The sequence below is a fragment of the Pan troglodytes genome, chromosome 8, assembly GCF_028858775.2.
Source record: "Pan troglodytes isolate AG18354 chromosome 8, NHGRI_mPanTro3-v2.0_pri, whole genome shotgun sequence".
Classification (NCBI taxonomy): Eukaryota; Metazoa; Chordata; class Mammalia; order Primates; family Hominidae; genus Pan; species Pan troglodytes.
The window spans coordinates 90348748-90363803 of NC_072406.2; the positions used below are offsets into that span (position 1 = coordinate 90348748).

At 46.3% G+C, this 15056-nt stretch overlaps 1 long non-coding RNA gene across 1 annotated transcript in view; it reads left to right on the top strand.

The window, feature by feature from the left end:
- The first annotated feature begins 13947 nt into the window (after window positions 1-13947).
- Window positions 13948-15056, top strand: part of LOC107966765 (uncharacterized) — a 54326-nt gene continuing 53217 nt past the window's right edge. Inside the window, exons 1-2 of the long non-coding RNA XR_001706690.3 lie at window positions 13948-14034; window positions 14625-14765. This is a non-coding gene — a long non-coding RNA (uncharacterized LOC107966765). The remainder of the gene's footprint in view (window positions 14035-14624; window positions 14766-15056) is intronic.

The window sequence follows — 15056 nt, forward strand, 5'->3', positions numbered from 1 at the left end:
CCGGCAGTCCTGCTGGAGCCCCTGCAGCGCTTCCTCCCTCCCTCTCTCTCTCCCTAACATTTGCCCCCCTTAGCTGCTGTGTGGGGAAGGTGGGATTAGGAAAGAGCTGGTCAGGGAGGTGGGCCTTGCCTCAGCTGGCTGTGGCAGGACTGGGAGGCTCAGAGTGTTATCTGTGTGTGTGTCTTGTTTCCACGGCAGGGAGGCAAAGTCCGGGCAGCCCTCACCAGTGCCTGGGCTCCATCCACAGGGTGGGCAGGCAGCCCAGGGTGGAAGGGCCTATGCTTTGCAGACAAAAATGCCAGATGGTGGGAATTTGGGGCGGAGAAGGGGGGCTCCACCGCCTGGCTGCCAAGGGTTAGGAGGTTTCCAGGGCTCTGGAGAAGGGGCCTGGGGAGTTTGGAGTGTGCTGCTGTGGGCTGTGGGGTTTTTTTGGTGGTGGGGGGCATCATGTTTTTGCATATTTCAGGATATATTTCCCCTTTGGATGTCTATCAGCTTGTTAAAAAGTTGGATCATGAAGATTTAGCTATTTTGATATCAGGAGAGTACATGTTCCTGTAAGAAAGCCAACACATTTTTTTTAACAGAAAATATTTATTGACAAGTTATTAAAGCAGCACCAAATAAAACAGACACTTAGATGGGGCGGTTGGATTGTGAGTCAACCTAGGGGCATGGCCAGAGGCTAGGTTCCGGTTCTTTCAGGACTGGGTTTCACCTGCTGCTGGTTGGTTTTCTGAGCTTTGCTCTCCCTCAGCCTCATGTCACAGTGTACGGAGTTTTCCCAGGTGGATCCACTTGCAGCGATGCACTTTGCCATGTTCTGCTGTGGACAGATGTTGCCATCTCTGCCCCTCCAACCCAGCCAGTGTGGGTCTCTATAGAGAAGCCCCAGCGTCTTTGTCCCTGCCAGGATGAACATGTGTGAGCAGCACAACTGTGGACAGGAACCAAAGGCCTTTTTTTTTTTTTTTTTTTTTTTGGCAAAGGGAAACAGTGAGAAGAGGGATGATTTTATGTGAGCATGGTGTTTCCTGGCCCTTCTCCCCTCCCAAATGCTAGCGTCTGCACAGGAGGGGTGCCTCGGAAAGAGCCTTGGAATAATGGGTGGGAGCAAGAAGCGGGTTGGAAACAGGTGGCAGTCTTCACAGCCTCAAAGAAACTGCCAGCTCCCTGCCCCTGGCCTCATCCCCTGTGTCCAGGAAGGTGTGGTTGTCACCAGGCTCAGAAAACCTCCATGCTTTCACATTGAATAAGTCCAAATTCCCAGGACAAGGCAGTTCCGGCTGGAAATGTTGTCCACGTCCCCACTGCACTCTCCCTTTGGTGGTCCATCTATCACTCTAACCTTTCTAGCTCACTCCAGTCTCTAAATGCCATTTGCTTTTTTTTTTTTAAACAGAAAATATTTATTGACAAGCCATGAAAGCAGTGTCAAATAAAGCAGGAAATTAGATGGGCTGTCAGTCACGCTGCGTCCTCTGTCTAGGGTCTCCCTCTTGTTCCTCTTCCCGCCCACATCCCATCTCTCCTGGGCTCAGCTAAAATGTCATTTCCTCCTTTCTTCTTTATGCTCCTCTGACATGTTCTGGATGAAAACAATCTCCTGTGACTCCTGACTGCAACAACTGCTTTCTCTTGTTGAGATCAGTGGGGCTGCACTGAATCCACTCAGTCTCCCTGGCACCCAGCATAGGTCCCGGTACATGGGAGGTGCTCTGTTTGCTGAGTGAATAAATAAAAACTCAAGTACCAGTTTCCTTTGGGAACTGGTAGCACCAGGTATAGATATGATGCTTCTCAGCTTGAAAATAAATGCTAATCTGCCTATACCCTTATCGTCATAATCATCATGATCATTGTTGTTATTAGGTATGCATGAATATATGTGGGCGTGGGTACCTGCGTGTGAGATAACACTGACCCATTTAGCAGGCATGGGATCTTCCTGTAAAAACAGCATGGACAAGCTTCACTCAGGAAATAAGACACTGAACCTGAAGACTTTAGCCATTATCCCACCCCACATTTTTGTCTTCTGCCACATTCCTATGTTAAACATGAACTTCATCAACACCGTCTTGCATGTGGCCTCTCATCCACCTATTTTTTTATTATCAGCTTTGCTTTTGCCTTCTAATGCTTTTCTGGTTGAATACATTTCTATCCCTGTGGGAATGACAGATAGGGCAACAGTTCTGGACTGAGCATGTGCTGGGTGCTGAGGAGGGAGAGAAGGAAGGAGTGGGACCCTTCTAGCCAGGAATAACATTCTAGAAGGAGAGACATGTGTAAACAGATGCTTCTAGAGCTCTGCCAGTGCTTCGGCAGCAATAGGAACAGACTTGCTATTGAAGCACAAGGGAGAGACCACCACACCAGAAAACTACTCGTCCTCTCAGGTCCAGCTCAAATGTCCCTTACTCTATAAAGCCTTCTTTGATTCCCCCAAGAGCAAGAGAGCAGGAGGGGCTTTAGATGGAGTGAATGGCATGTGCAAAGGCATGGGACCTGAGAGAACCTCATGTATCTGGGTTATGGGGAGTGGTTTGATGTGGCTGGTGTGTATTTGGTGGGTGCAAGCCCCAAGCCTTGGTGGCTGACATGTGGTGTTGTGTCTGCGGGTGCACAGAAGTCAAGAATTGAGGTTTGGGAACTTCTGCCTAGATTTCAGAGGATGTATGGAAATGCCTGGATGTCCAGGCAGAAGTTTTCTGCAGGGGGGTGCCCTTATGAAGAACCTCTGCTAGGGTGTGTGGAAATGAAGTGTGGGCTTACAGCCACACAGAGCCCCCACCGGGGCAGTGCCTAGTGGAGCTGTGAGAAGAGGGTCCTCCAGACCCCAGATCCACTGAGAGCTTGCACCATGTGCCTGGAAAAGCTGCAGATACTCAATGCCAGCTTGTGAAGGCAGCTGGGAGGGGGGCTATACCCTGCAAAGCCACAGGGGCAGAGCTGCCCAAGGTCATGGGAGCCCACCTCTTGCATTGGTGTGACCTGGATATGAGACATAGAATCAAAGGATATGATTTCAGAGCTTTAAGATTTGACTGCCCTGCTGGATTTCAGACTTGCATGGGGCCTGAAGCCCCTTTGTTTGGCCAATTTCTCCCATTTGGAACAAGTGTATTTACCCAATGCCCATACTGCCATTGTATCTAGGACGTAACCAACTTGCTTTTGGTTTTACAGGCTCATAGGCAGAAGGGACTTGCCTTGTCTCAGATGAGACTTTGTTCTTGGACTTTTGGGTTAATGCTGGAATGAGTTAAGACTTTGGGGGACTGTTGGCAAGGCATGATTGTGTTTTGAAATGTGAGGACATGAGATTTGGGAGGCGCCAGAGGTGGAATGATATGGTTTGGCTGTGTACCCACCCAAATCTCATCTTGAATTGTACTTCCCATAATCCCCACGTGTCATGGGAAGGACCCAGTTGGAGGTAATTGAATCATGGGACAGTTACCACCATGCTGCTGTTCTTGTGATAATGAGTGAGTTCTCATGAGATCTGATGGTTTTATAAGGGGCTTTTCCCTCTTTGCTTAGCACTTCTCTTTCCTGCCATCATGTGAAGAAGGATGTGTTTGCTTCCTGTTCCGCCATGATTGTAAGTTTCCTGAGGCTTCCCCAGCCATGCAGAACTGTGAGTCAATTAAAGCTCTTTCCTTTATAAATTACCCAGTCTTGGACTGTTCTTTATAGCAGTGTGAGGATGGACTAATACAGTGGGTGAGTGTGTGGGCATAATGGGAGATGAGGCTTGCAGACAGGTGGGTTAATGTCATGAAGAACCCTGAATGCCCTATTGAGAAGCTTAAATTTAATCCTCTCATAAAGCGTTGGGGGCCACCGCAGCATTTTACATATATCTGCATTTTAAAAAGACTTCTCTGAGTCAGTGTGGAGGATTGGACTGAGCAGAGGTGGAGAGCAGGGACTCAAAGGGACTCAAAGAGAGGTTGGGCTGATGGAATTTGGTGACCATTTGGATGTGTGGAAAGAGGAGTGCATCTCTTAGGATGTGTTCAGGTGTAAGACACAGAAGCCTTGACTGATGGGGGCTTACAGACATAGGGCTCATTTTCTCATGTGACAAACATCTGAGAACAGGTAGCTGTAGGCAGCAGTTCAGTGGCTGAGTACTGTCAGAGTCTATGTTTCTGATGTCCTTTCAACCATGTCATTGACTTCACAAGATAGCTACTAGGGTTCCAAACATCTCCTCTATATCCCAGGCAGGAAGAAGAGGAAGGGAGTGCCAGCCCATCAGTTCCTTGTATCAAAGAGCCAACTAAATGCTCAGGCTTATCTTTGGCAGACTTTTACTTCGGCCTTTTCGGCCAGACCTGGGTCATGTGGCCTTTCCTAACTGCAAGGAAGGCAGGGAATGTGAGCAATGGGATTGTTGCGATTGGTTCAGACCAGTTGCAATCCATTTCCTTGGTCTGGGCACAGTGCCACCCTAAGGCAAATCAGGCCTGTGGTAGCTGGGAAGAGGTGGGGAATGGATCTAACAGTGGGGAATGGATGCTGGAAGGGCATCTGACAGTGTTGGCCACCATCAGTAAGAACACAAGGTCAAAGATGATTCCAGATACTGGCCCTGCTGGCTGGGGATGGCATTCAGCTACATGTTGGGGGAAGGAGTGGATGCTTGTGGTGGAGAGAGTGGCTTCAGTCTTGCATATGTAACCTACATGTCACCTTGGATCACTCTACCTGTTAAGATCTGGAGAAGATTTCCTTGAGCCCAAGCTTCCTTGAATCTTGAATGGATTTGTAAAAGCAAATGTGACACAAAGAGTTTAAAAAAATTTCTGGGTGGCTCATGGTTATCTGGCTCTAATCTTCTGCTGAATTAGTTCAGGTTAGTGATGACTTAGGGTACTGTCATGTAGTATTTTGTCCACAAATATGGGGAACCTGATGTAGACTAGCTCTTTCCCTTATTACTCCTCCCTTTCACACACACACACACACACACACACCCCGTTTTATCAAGGCATGTGTGTGCATAGATGCCTTTATTGAAGGGGTGTGAAGAAGAAGTGATTTATATTGCAAAAACACACACAACTTGAATTTAAGATTAGACATTTCTTTCTTTTCTTAAAATGTACCTCAACTCTTTCTATGACTTGGGTTCTAAACTTCCACCATGTTCCAGTCTTCTCTCCTTGCTCATTCTCTCTCTCTCAATACCCCAGTCCTTCTCATCTCTTGGGAAGAACACATGCCACCTCCAGCTGATAGTTCCTGGATTTGCCCTATGGCTTTATGAGGTTTAGGGTGGGCATCTGCCCTGATCGGTTGGTGCTTGTGCTGTACTTTGTTATCAGCTAGTTTGAATATTGCCCTGGCTTAGCTCAAAGCTCAGTTCTGTGCCTCCCACCACACACCAAGGGCTTATTACTCTGCAATTACTGCTGGTTTGGGCCCACGTGATTAATACTGCCGCTGCCTACCCAGGCTCTGTCTGCTAGTTTAGGGAGAAGGGTCTCTTGTGTCCTGTTAGGCATGGATGTGTTGAGTTTGGGAAGACCCCAGAAGTTACATCACCTACTTCTCCCTTACCCAATTGCTCCTATGAGTAACTACCCAGGGCATGACTGCAGTGCTGAGAAATGATGTCTTCCCCTGGGTCCCACCCTCTGTGGCTGATGAACTGGAAGTGGCTGGAAGCAAGCTCGCTCCTCAGATGAGAATGGGGGTAGGGAGGAGCCCCACAAATCTTTCAGTGGAAAATAAAAAAATCAAATGGTATTAATTTATCTGCACAACTCATTGGGCTTAAAAGCACAGCCTGAAATGACTTCTTGATTGAGAGAAGGTGCTTCATTAATCTTAACCCTTTCATTTGCAAGTGTGGAGAATGGAGACTAATGGCTGACATTCAGGACATAAACCTGCAGACACTGAGCTGGAATTACAGAGAAGTCACAAGAAGGAGAGGAGAAGCAAGTGGGCCAGGTTGATGCAAGGGGACTCAGGGTCCTGAGGGGTGGTGGTGATGGGAAGGGGGGTGTGTTCGAGCTAGAAATATTATCTATTGATTTAATATCATAAATCATGCTGGAGACAGTCTTCTGGGTCCTGAGAGTGAGGGCGCTGGCCTGGGAGTCAGGAATCCTAGGTTTGAGTCTGGTTCCTTCATTGCCTTCAGGGTGACTTGGGCAGGTTGGAACCTCTCTGGACCTTGGGTTTTATTTCTATAAAACTCAGGGAGAGAGTGTGTGGGGAGGTGCCTGATGGTTTTCAGGTCCCTCTCAGTGTTAGGATGCTTGACTCTATCGACCACCAGTGACAGATGGCAGCTGGGTTTGGCACTGTAGCCTGGGGTTTAACGCAATGCCTCTGCCTTATGCAGCAAACTTACCTGCTCATGAGATCAAACGTGAGAAGAGAGCCACATGAAGGTGTCAGAAGGTCAACATGCCGAAGGAGTGTCCCACGAGGGTAGTACTCTAGTGGGGGGTTGGGGGAAGGGAGACTTCTTTACAGTTGGGTGTGGAAAGAATCATGGATGGCTTCATGGAAGAAGAGGGCCTTATGTCACAGGTCAGGCTTTGAAAGGAAGAGAGGATAGAGGTGGAAAGCTTCTACTTCCAAATGGGATCAGGTATTTATCTTGGGGCCCAGGAAGAACCATGATTTCTGGGATGAGGGGAAAAAAAAAGACCAGCCATGGTGAGATCAGCTGGAAGGCAACCTCAGGTAGCCTCTGAGCAACACCAAACCTTATTTCATGATGCCTGAGATTCCACCATCAGACAACCATTTCTGGTGACTTAAAGGGTGTTTTTTCAGGTTGCTTACCCACATAGTGACATTGGGCCCATGAACAGGCTACTCTGAATATCAGGTTCACATCAATAAAATTAGAACAATAGCATAGGTAGGTGGGTAGGTAGGTAGCTGGGATTAAATGATCTAAGCATATAAATGCACAGCACAGTGCCTGAAATGCAATCAGACCTCACTAAACATTAACTGCTGTCATAGGGTTATGACATCATTATGGAGAACTTACTGTCCCAAGCACTGTGCTTTACATTTGAATAATAAGTAATGCATTTTAATAATAACTCTATAAGGAAAGTATTATCCTCATCTCTAATTTTATAGAAGCCCGGGGCACAGAGAGGTTAAGTAACTTGCTGAAGGCCACACAGGTAGTGAAAGGTGGAGGTATAATTTGATCCCAGGCATCTATACTATTAACCACCCTGCTACCACTTCTCTTAATATTAGTATGATTAGTTAGTTTTCAAAAATAAGGCTGCAGGTCCTACTGACTGCTGGAAGGAGAGAAGTGAGTGGAAAATCATTTCCCAGTGTTTGGTCGACCCAAGAATCCTAGGAGGCATAGTGAACCCTGGGAGCAGGAATACCATAAGCCTGCCCTAGCAGGAATTTATGATATAGGTATGAGGTCAGGCTAGAATGATTCAGACTGGGATCAGGGACCAGCGTCTCAGAACTGGGGTAGAATGTTCTGGATGAACTGGAGCAGGCTAGAGGCAAACTTGTCCTATGTCTGTCGGGATCCGTCTCCCCAGCTTTCAGGAGATGGTGAGCAGAAGTGACTCTTTGGTCATTATAAGGTTATTGCCTCAGACTTCTAGTGTTGTCTAGCCCTTGGAGAGCTCCTAGCTTGAGCTTTCCATGGACTCTTTCGTGGAACATGAGTTCTGGGAGCTTTTCCTCTAAAGTGTTTCTGATCAAATAATCCTTGGAAACTGCAACTCCATCTTCCTATAGCAGCTGCTATAGGAAGGGTCTTGCCTATATCTCCCTCCCTACCATGCTAGTGGACTGGGCTAGATTTTCAACTGCCAGTATCTGCATCTCTGCCTGAGGGATTTCTGCTTATGCTTCAGAAACAAGGGGAAGTGCTAGACAATTAATGACACCCCTTTCAACTCCTGACAGAACAGCCCTCAAGCAATGATGGGCCGGCAATGGTGTATAACTACCCCAGCTCCCACCCTCCTAGTGTGGACTAACTCTGAGGCACATGCTCCCCACCATTGCCCAGAGATCCCTGGTGGGATTAAGTTCCAGTTGTTCACAGAGATAACTTGCTTGGTATTTATGCTTTATGGCTGCTTTCTCTTTCCTGTCTCTTCTTCATTTTCCTACTAAAGTTTCCTGAGATCACTTTCCAAACAAACTGCTTGCACTCAATTCCTTGCATTATAGCCTGTTTTGGGGGGAACCCAAGCCAAGATAATTACTCTTGGAGATTCCTACAACACATTAAAGCATTAAAGGCTTTGGGTAATCTTATAGTAAGGGTATCTCAATCAGTTCAGGCTGCTGTGACAGAATACCATAGACTGGGTGGCTTAAACAACAGACATTTATTGCTCACAGTTCTGGAGGCTGGGGAGTCCAAGATCAGGATGCCAGCATGGTCAGGCAGGTTCTGGTAACTGTCTCTCTTCCCAGTTTGCAGACAACTGTCTTCTTGTTGTGTCCTCACATGGCAGAGAGCAGAGAAAGAGTAAAAGCAGCATCTCTCCTGTCTCTTGTTATGAGGGCACTAATGCCATCATGAAGGTGTTAGTGACCTAATTACCTTCCTAAGGCCCCATCTCCAGATACCATTACATTAGGGACCAGAGTTTCAACATGTGTAATTTTAGGGAGGAGACACAAACATTCAGTTCATGACATGAGAAGACCTATTTGACTTTAACACAGTGTTTCCCAACTTGCATGACCAGAGAATTTTTTTTCACCAAGCACCTTGTAACCTCCCAGGGAGCATTATTCTATGGTCCACACTGTGGGAAATCATAGTCTAACCCTACCTTGCAGTTTATAGCTGAGTTATCTGAGGCCCAAAGAGGGAAGGGAGTAGCTGAGCCCATTCTTGGCAGAGCAGGAATTAGGACTCATGTCCCATCCACTCCTGATAAATGTGTTTTCCAACCACCATACTCCTCCCCCTCCTCATCTGTGATCTGCAGAAAATAATATTGACTCCATAAGAGCTAACGTAACATGTGTGAATATCCTGAGTAAGCTGAAGAGGATTATACAAATATGCGGAATGATTTATTCTGGCAGTGGAAGTGGTGGGGGCACAAAACAGAAGGACCAGGGAGCTGACTTTTGCGGGGAGACTGCATCTGCCCTGGAGGGGGAATGTGACCGGAATTTGTTCAACCTACTGAGTTTCCTGAAAGGAGACTCCTACACCCCCACCCCAGCAAACCCAGTGTTGATCTAAAATATTAGCCTAGAGGAAAGTTGGCTTGAAGAGGGGCAGCATCCATCTTGGAATGTCCTTATCTCATTTCCATAGTCACCGGAGACAGCTGGAAAGATAACCAGATGTTCAAGCATCTCTTCCTTGCTCTCGCTCACTTGCTCGCTCACTCTATTTTTTTTTGTAAATTGAATTTAAAGGACCTGTTTCTTAGCAACAGCAGCAGTCAGTGGTTACAAAGTCCTCCTTGGCCATTTCAATGCCCAGGGTTTCAGTAAGCAGATGAACTTCTCAGTACCAGCTGGAGACTGGGGACAGATAGCAGGGCCACGATAAAAGTCAGCAATCTAGTGCTCCATTTGTGTGTGTGTGTGTGTGTATGTGGGGTGTGTGTGTGTGTGTGTGTATGTGGGGGGTGTGTGTGTGTGTGTGTGTATGTGGGGTGTTCCCAAAGGACCTAACATGAGGGCAGTAGGGCCCTTAGAGCCATCTTTGGCTCTGGGGTGCATGTGGTGTGTGATGACAGCTGGACTTCCCTGGGCTGAAAGCTGAGTGTGGCTGCTCCAGCTCTGTTCTGGGGAAGCTGTTGTCATGGATGGTGTGGCTTTGTGACAAAAGTGCTAGATGAAACCTAAGGAAACTCAGGTCTAGTCTCAGCAACATTGTAGTGTTACCTTAGATAAGCCATCAAACTTACCTGAGCCTCAGCTTCTGTGCCTGTCAGGAAGGTCGTAACACCACTTGGCCAAGCTGAGGGACAGAAAAGGTCAGGGCATGTGGAAATTCCTCAAAAGGCACGAGGAATGATGATGATGTCAGGGGTTAGACATCTCTTTTCTCTGGCCTGAAATGCTTACTCCTCCCTCCCCTAGAGGAATCGAAACTAGATCCTGGAAGCACTAGGATGTCTCTAGGCTTGCGGGCAAAAATTATGGGGAAGGGGGGGTCCTACCTGGGAAAGGAGAGGAGAAAGCCTCTCTGTACAGATCTGGGGTCACAGCAGTGAAGGTGCTTTGGAGACACAGAAGGGCAGAATATTGGATGTTAAGAACCCTTAAGGCCTTTTATTCTAATGTCTCTTAATGCTTAGATCCTTGACTACTGAAGTGGAAATCCAGTGGTCCACAGGTCAGATATGGCTCTCACAGTGTTTTGTAATTTTTCAAATTAGTTACTAACAGTTACAAATTAGCAGACTGCACATAAAAATCATGATTTCCAGTTCCTTTGAATAATCAGAAGGAGTGATTTGCACATCATGCATCTAGAGCTGAGCAGAGGCTGCTCCATTTCAATGCAGTCTCTGGTTTGTCATTGTCCCCACCATTCTCAGATGCCTTCTAACTGGGCCTCTTTGCTCACCTCATACCAACCTGATTCTTACAGACATCTGAGTTTGAAATCCCTGCTTTCCTGGACATCCCTTGGACATCTGAAAATGGGGATGTTAAGAAAATCTACCCAAAATAGTTACTATTAAGTTGAAATAAAGTTATTTTCCTGGCACATAGAAGGGGTTGAAAAATATTGGTTTCCATACTCCTTTTAAAGCTTTCAAGACTTTGAGTCATTTGTATTAGTTGGTCAATCATAGGGGCCTAGAATGAGTCTTTCTAGAGGACAACCTTTATTTAAGCACAAATTCCTTCTGCAATTCATTCATTCATGTAGGCATTACTATACCAGGGGCTGTCTCCAAAAGGTGCAAGTTTAAGGCTTGGCTACTTATGATGTGGATGACCTCGGGCAAATCTTTGACATCTGAGTTTCCCCAGTTTCTTTCATTATTTCATTGATTTATTCATGCATGCAGGCATGCATTGATTTATTTTGTGCTAGGCATCATGATACTAGGTGGTGAGGCTTCAATGATGCATAAGACACAGCCAAAAGAAATCTTGGTCCTGCTTCCTAGAGCAGAGCCTGAGGCAGGTATTTGGATGCATGTGAATCATAGAGGGAGTGCTATTAGGAAAAGCCTTTAATGAAAGGAGTAAAACAGGATAGTGAAGGAGGAAAAGTCAATGTGAAGTCTTGCCTAGGTCTGATCCATGAGGATAATGGAGCCCTGAATTGTAACTTAGACTGCAGCCCTCTCTTATCCATTGGGAAAAGGAGTGACATTTTATACTCCAATGTCAATCAGGCACTGCCTGTGGACTGTATTCTCTGGGAAGAGTTGTATAACCTCTGAGCAAAGCAACATCTCCCATCAACTAAGGAAGAGCTGCTGAAGAAAGGGGGCAGCTGCGAGCTATTAGTAACCAACACTCACAGCAGTTGGAAGATGGGTGCCTTGCTTGTAAAAGAGGATCTCTGCAAGGCACCAACAACATATAGCACAATCCACCATGTGCACCTCTCAGGTTCTTTTGATTCTCACATTCAGTTCACTCCACCTGGTCTCAGCTTCTCTAGAATTCTGTGGTTACGTTTCTGAGGAAACCTACAAGAAGAGGATTAGTGGGGTGAACTATAGTTTCTGTTGCTGAAGTTGCTCTCAAGGCCAATATTGATCATCAATATCTTCTTCTACTACTTGCTTTAGATTTTTCATATGCTTGGCTAGCACTTCTGCTGGGCTGGGTGGCTTGCCTAGTGGGGTGACCCAGTCAATCACCTCTAAAGGCCTGTGCACCTGGTTACTAGATTATGGTTGGTTATGTATAGATAACACTGGGCACAGGAGTACCAAGGGACAACCCAGTGGATGTGGATCACTTGAATTCCAAACACATTTCTCCATGGTCTCATGTGGCAGCAAGCCACACTTCCTTTTGATGTTCAGGGCCAACAACCCCTGACACTATGGCAACCCTTCCTGCACCTACTGATTTGTTAACCCAAGGAGCAGTGGTAGTAGCTAGACCAATCTTGTTGAGAAGTCTATGCTGTTGAGTTCATGCATAACTCAATCTCTGCCATCATGATTATTTTGTTTATGGGCTCATTGTGTAAGACAACAGTGGCCAAGAACTGAGGCTGGCTAATATTGCCTGGCTAAGTCATCTTGTCTAGTCTTTCACAGTGGATACTCTCTGGTGTGTTTTAACATACAATACAAAGATATATGTGTCCATTCCCGCAGCCCATTCATACACCTCTACCTAAGACTTCCTTGTTCTTGATCTCGAGCCTTGTTCATTTCAGACTCTTGACTTACAGGCTATACCATTTGCCACTTTCCACCAGTCTATGTATATTCCTACCTCAGGCCACTTTTCTCTCTGCACAAAGTGGATGACCAGGTGACCAGGTACATTGTCTGAAGCTTTTCCCATTTCAAGAATTTCCCCTCCCTACTGTCTTTCAGGTGACTAGGTGCATTGTCTGCCTTTCAGAGCCCTCCTGAATGGGGCCGGAGTGCAGCAATTTCCATTTTCAGCTTGTGCCAACATCTAGGATCAAAACTTGAACTTTTCCTTTCTCCGTTGGCTGGCCATGGGGAACCTCCATAATACCATATGTGAGCTGAGGAAGACATTGACACAAATGTGTTTGGTGACATGGAGTATGGGCCACCTGTTTGTTCAGTTACTTCTTCCCTCTGCATTTGTCTGAACTTGATCCCGGATCTTCCACTTCCATGTTCGATGGGTTGTTGGCTTTTTGACTTGGCAGTGGGGCTGACAGTACCCAGCTCATGAGGGGAAGTTCTGGTCTCATGGTTACCTGGTGTTCCACGATCAAATACTCTTGTCTCTACCAGAGTCTTTTCCAGTAGCATGCTAGAAGCTGTTTTTGGAACTGTGTATACATCTCTGCTGCAGATGGCATGGTTTTGTTCTAGAACCCTTTAGGTCCGCTTATGACTCTGCTGTTAGGACTTGCAGAGATTCTACAAGATGTTTTTTTTTTTCTACCACAAATACCTCTGATACTATGGGGTCTACTGGATCATATGGCCTGATAGAATTTGGCTCTGTGTCCCCACCCAAATCTCATTTTAAATTGTAATCCCCATGTGTCAAGGGAGAGACCTGTAATACCCAAGCATTGACGGAAGGAGGTGATTGGATCATGGGGGCAGTTTCCCCCATGCTGTTCTCATGATAGTGGGTGAGGTCTCACAACATGATGGTTTTATAAGTGTTTGGAAGTTCCTCCTTCACTCTCTCACCTGCTTCCCTGTAAGACGTGCCTGCTTCCCTTTCCACCATGATTGTAAGTTTCCTGAGGCTTTCCCAGCCATGCAGAACTCTGAGTCAATTAAATATCTTTTCTTTATAAATTACCCAGTCTCAGGCAGTTCTTTAGAGCAGTGTGAGATCGGACTAATACATGGCCTAAGTAGAAGTGCTGCTTGTATCACAGCAGTTGCAGTACCAGGCAACTGAATCTGTTGCCTGGTACTTTTTTACACTGGGCCTCACTCAAAACTAGCAGCCTCTTGAATCACTGGGCAAATGGGTTGGAGCAATATTCCCAAGTGTGAAATACGCTACCTCCAATGTATTTGCTTCTTTCTTAGTGGTAGAAGGTACAGAGCACACTAACTTGTTTTTTATTTTGGCAGGGGGATTCTCAGCATCCCCAAGACCTTGAGACCTCTAAAAACAATAACTTTGGCAGGTTTCTGGCTCTTTGTAGGGTTGACCACCTGCTTTTGTGAATACTTGTATCTCACTTGTTACTCCTTACTCAGAAAGGCCTGACTTATGTGATGTCATCAGGGGTGCCATCAGCATGACCTTTGTGATGCTCTGTGGAATGCCCAGATGGCCCAAACCCCTCTGGATATAGTCTGACAGAATCAAGGAGAATTAACAGACCCCCAGGGCAGCACTGAGTGAATACTGCTGTTCATCCCATGGGTATGAATGTGAACTGTTTTAGTTACTTCTTTCTGCTGGACACGGAAAAGAAAGCATTTGCCAGATCAATAGCTGCATACCACTTACCTGCAACTATAAGTTGCTCTGGATAATTCCCACATCCGGCTCAGAAGCTGCACATGGGTTACTAACTGGTTAAGTTTGTCATAGTTCACTGTCATCTGCCATGACAGGGGCCAGGCTAGTGTATTAAATGGGACATATGATCCGGACCATCTCCTCTGCATTTTTTTTTGTTTTTGAGACAGGGTCTTGCTCTGTTGCCCAGGCTGGAGTGCGGTGGTGTGATCTTGGCTCACTGCAACCTCTGCCTCCTGGGTTCAAATGATTCTCCTGCCTCAGCCTCCTGAGTAGCTGGGATTACAGGCATGCACCACTGGCTAATTTTTGTATTTTTAGTAGAGATGTGGTTTCACCATGTTGGTCCCACTGGTCTTGAACTCCTGACCTCAGGTGATCCACCCACCTCTGCCTCCCAAAATGTTGGGATTACAGGCGTGAGCCACCATGCTCGGCTTCCTCTGCATTTTTTGTCTTTGAAGTGACACTAATCTCTGCCATTCCCCTAGGAAGTGATTATGTTTTTGGTTTGGCCAAAGTTCCTCTTGGCCCAGGGATAGGGGCAGCTTCAGAGGCTTCCACTTAACCTTTTGTAGTACAGGAGCTCTTAATCTACTGGCCAAGAAACGATGGTGATGTTCTGCCAACTAGTAAGTATATATGTTGCAATCATATATTCTGGAATTGGAAATGATCTTGCAGTTCCTGGCCCAGGACTCCATTTTTTACCTGACCCCATATGCTTCTACTACCATGGAGGAACCATGATGGGGTTTTGGGTCTCAGTGTCTCAGTACCAGCTTAGATCCTGTATCTGATATCCCTCAGAAGGTCTGGATTTTCCATTTCCCCATTGTAATTACCCTTTCTCTTCAGTTAATGGCCATAAATCCAGTTGGGAAATAACTACTGTACATATTTACTGTGGCATCGCAGGGGTC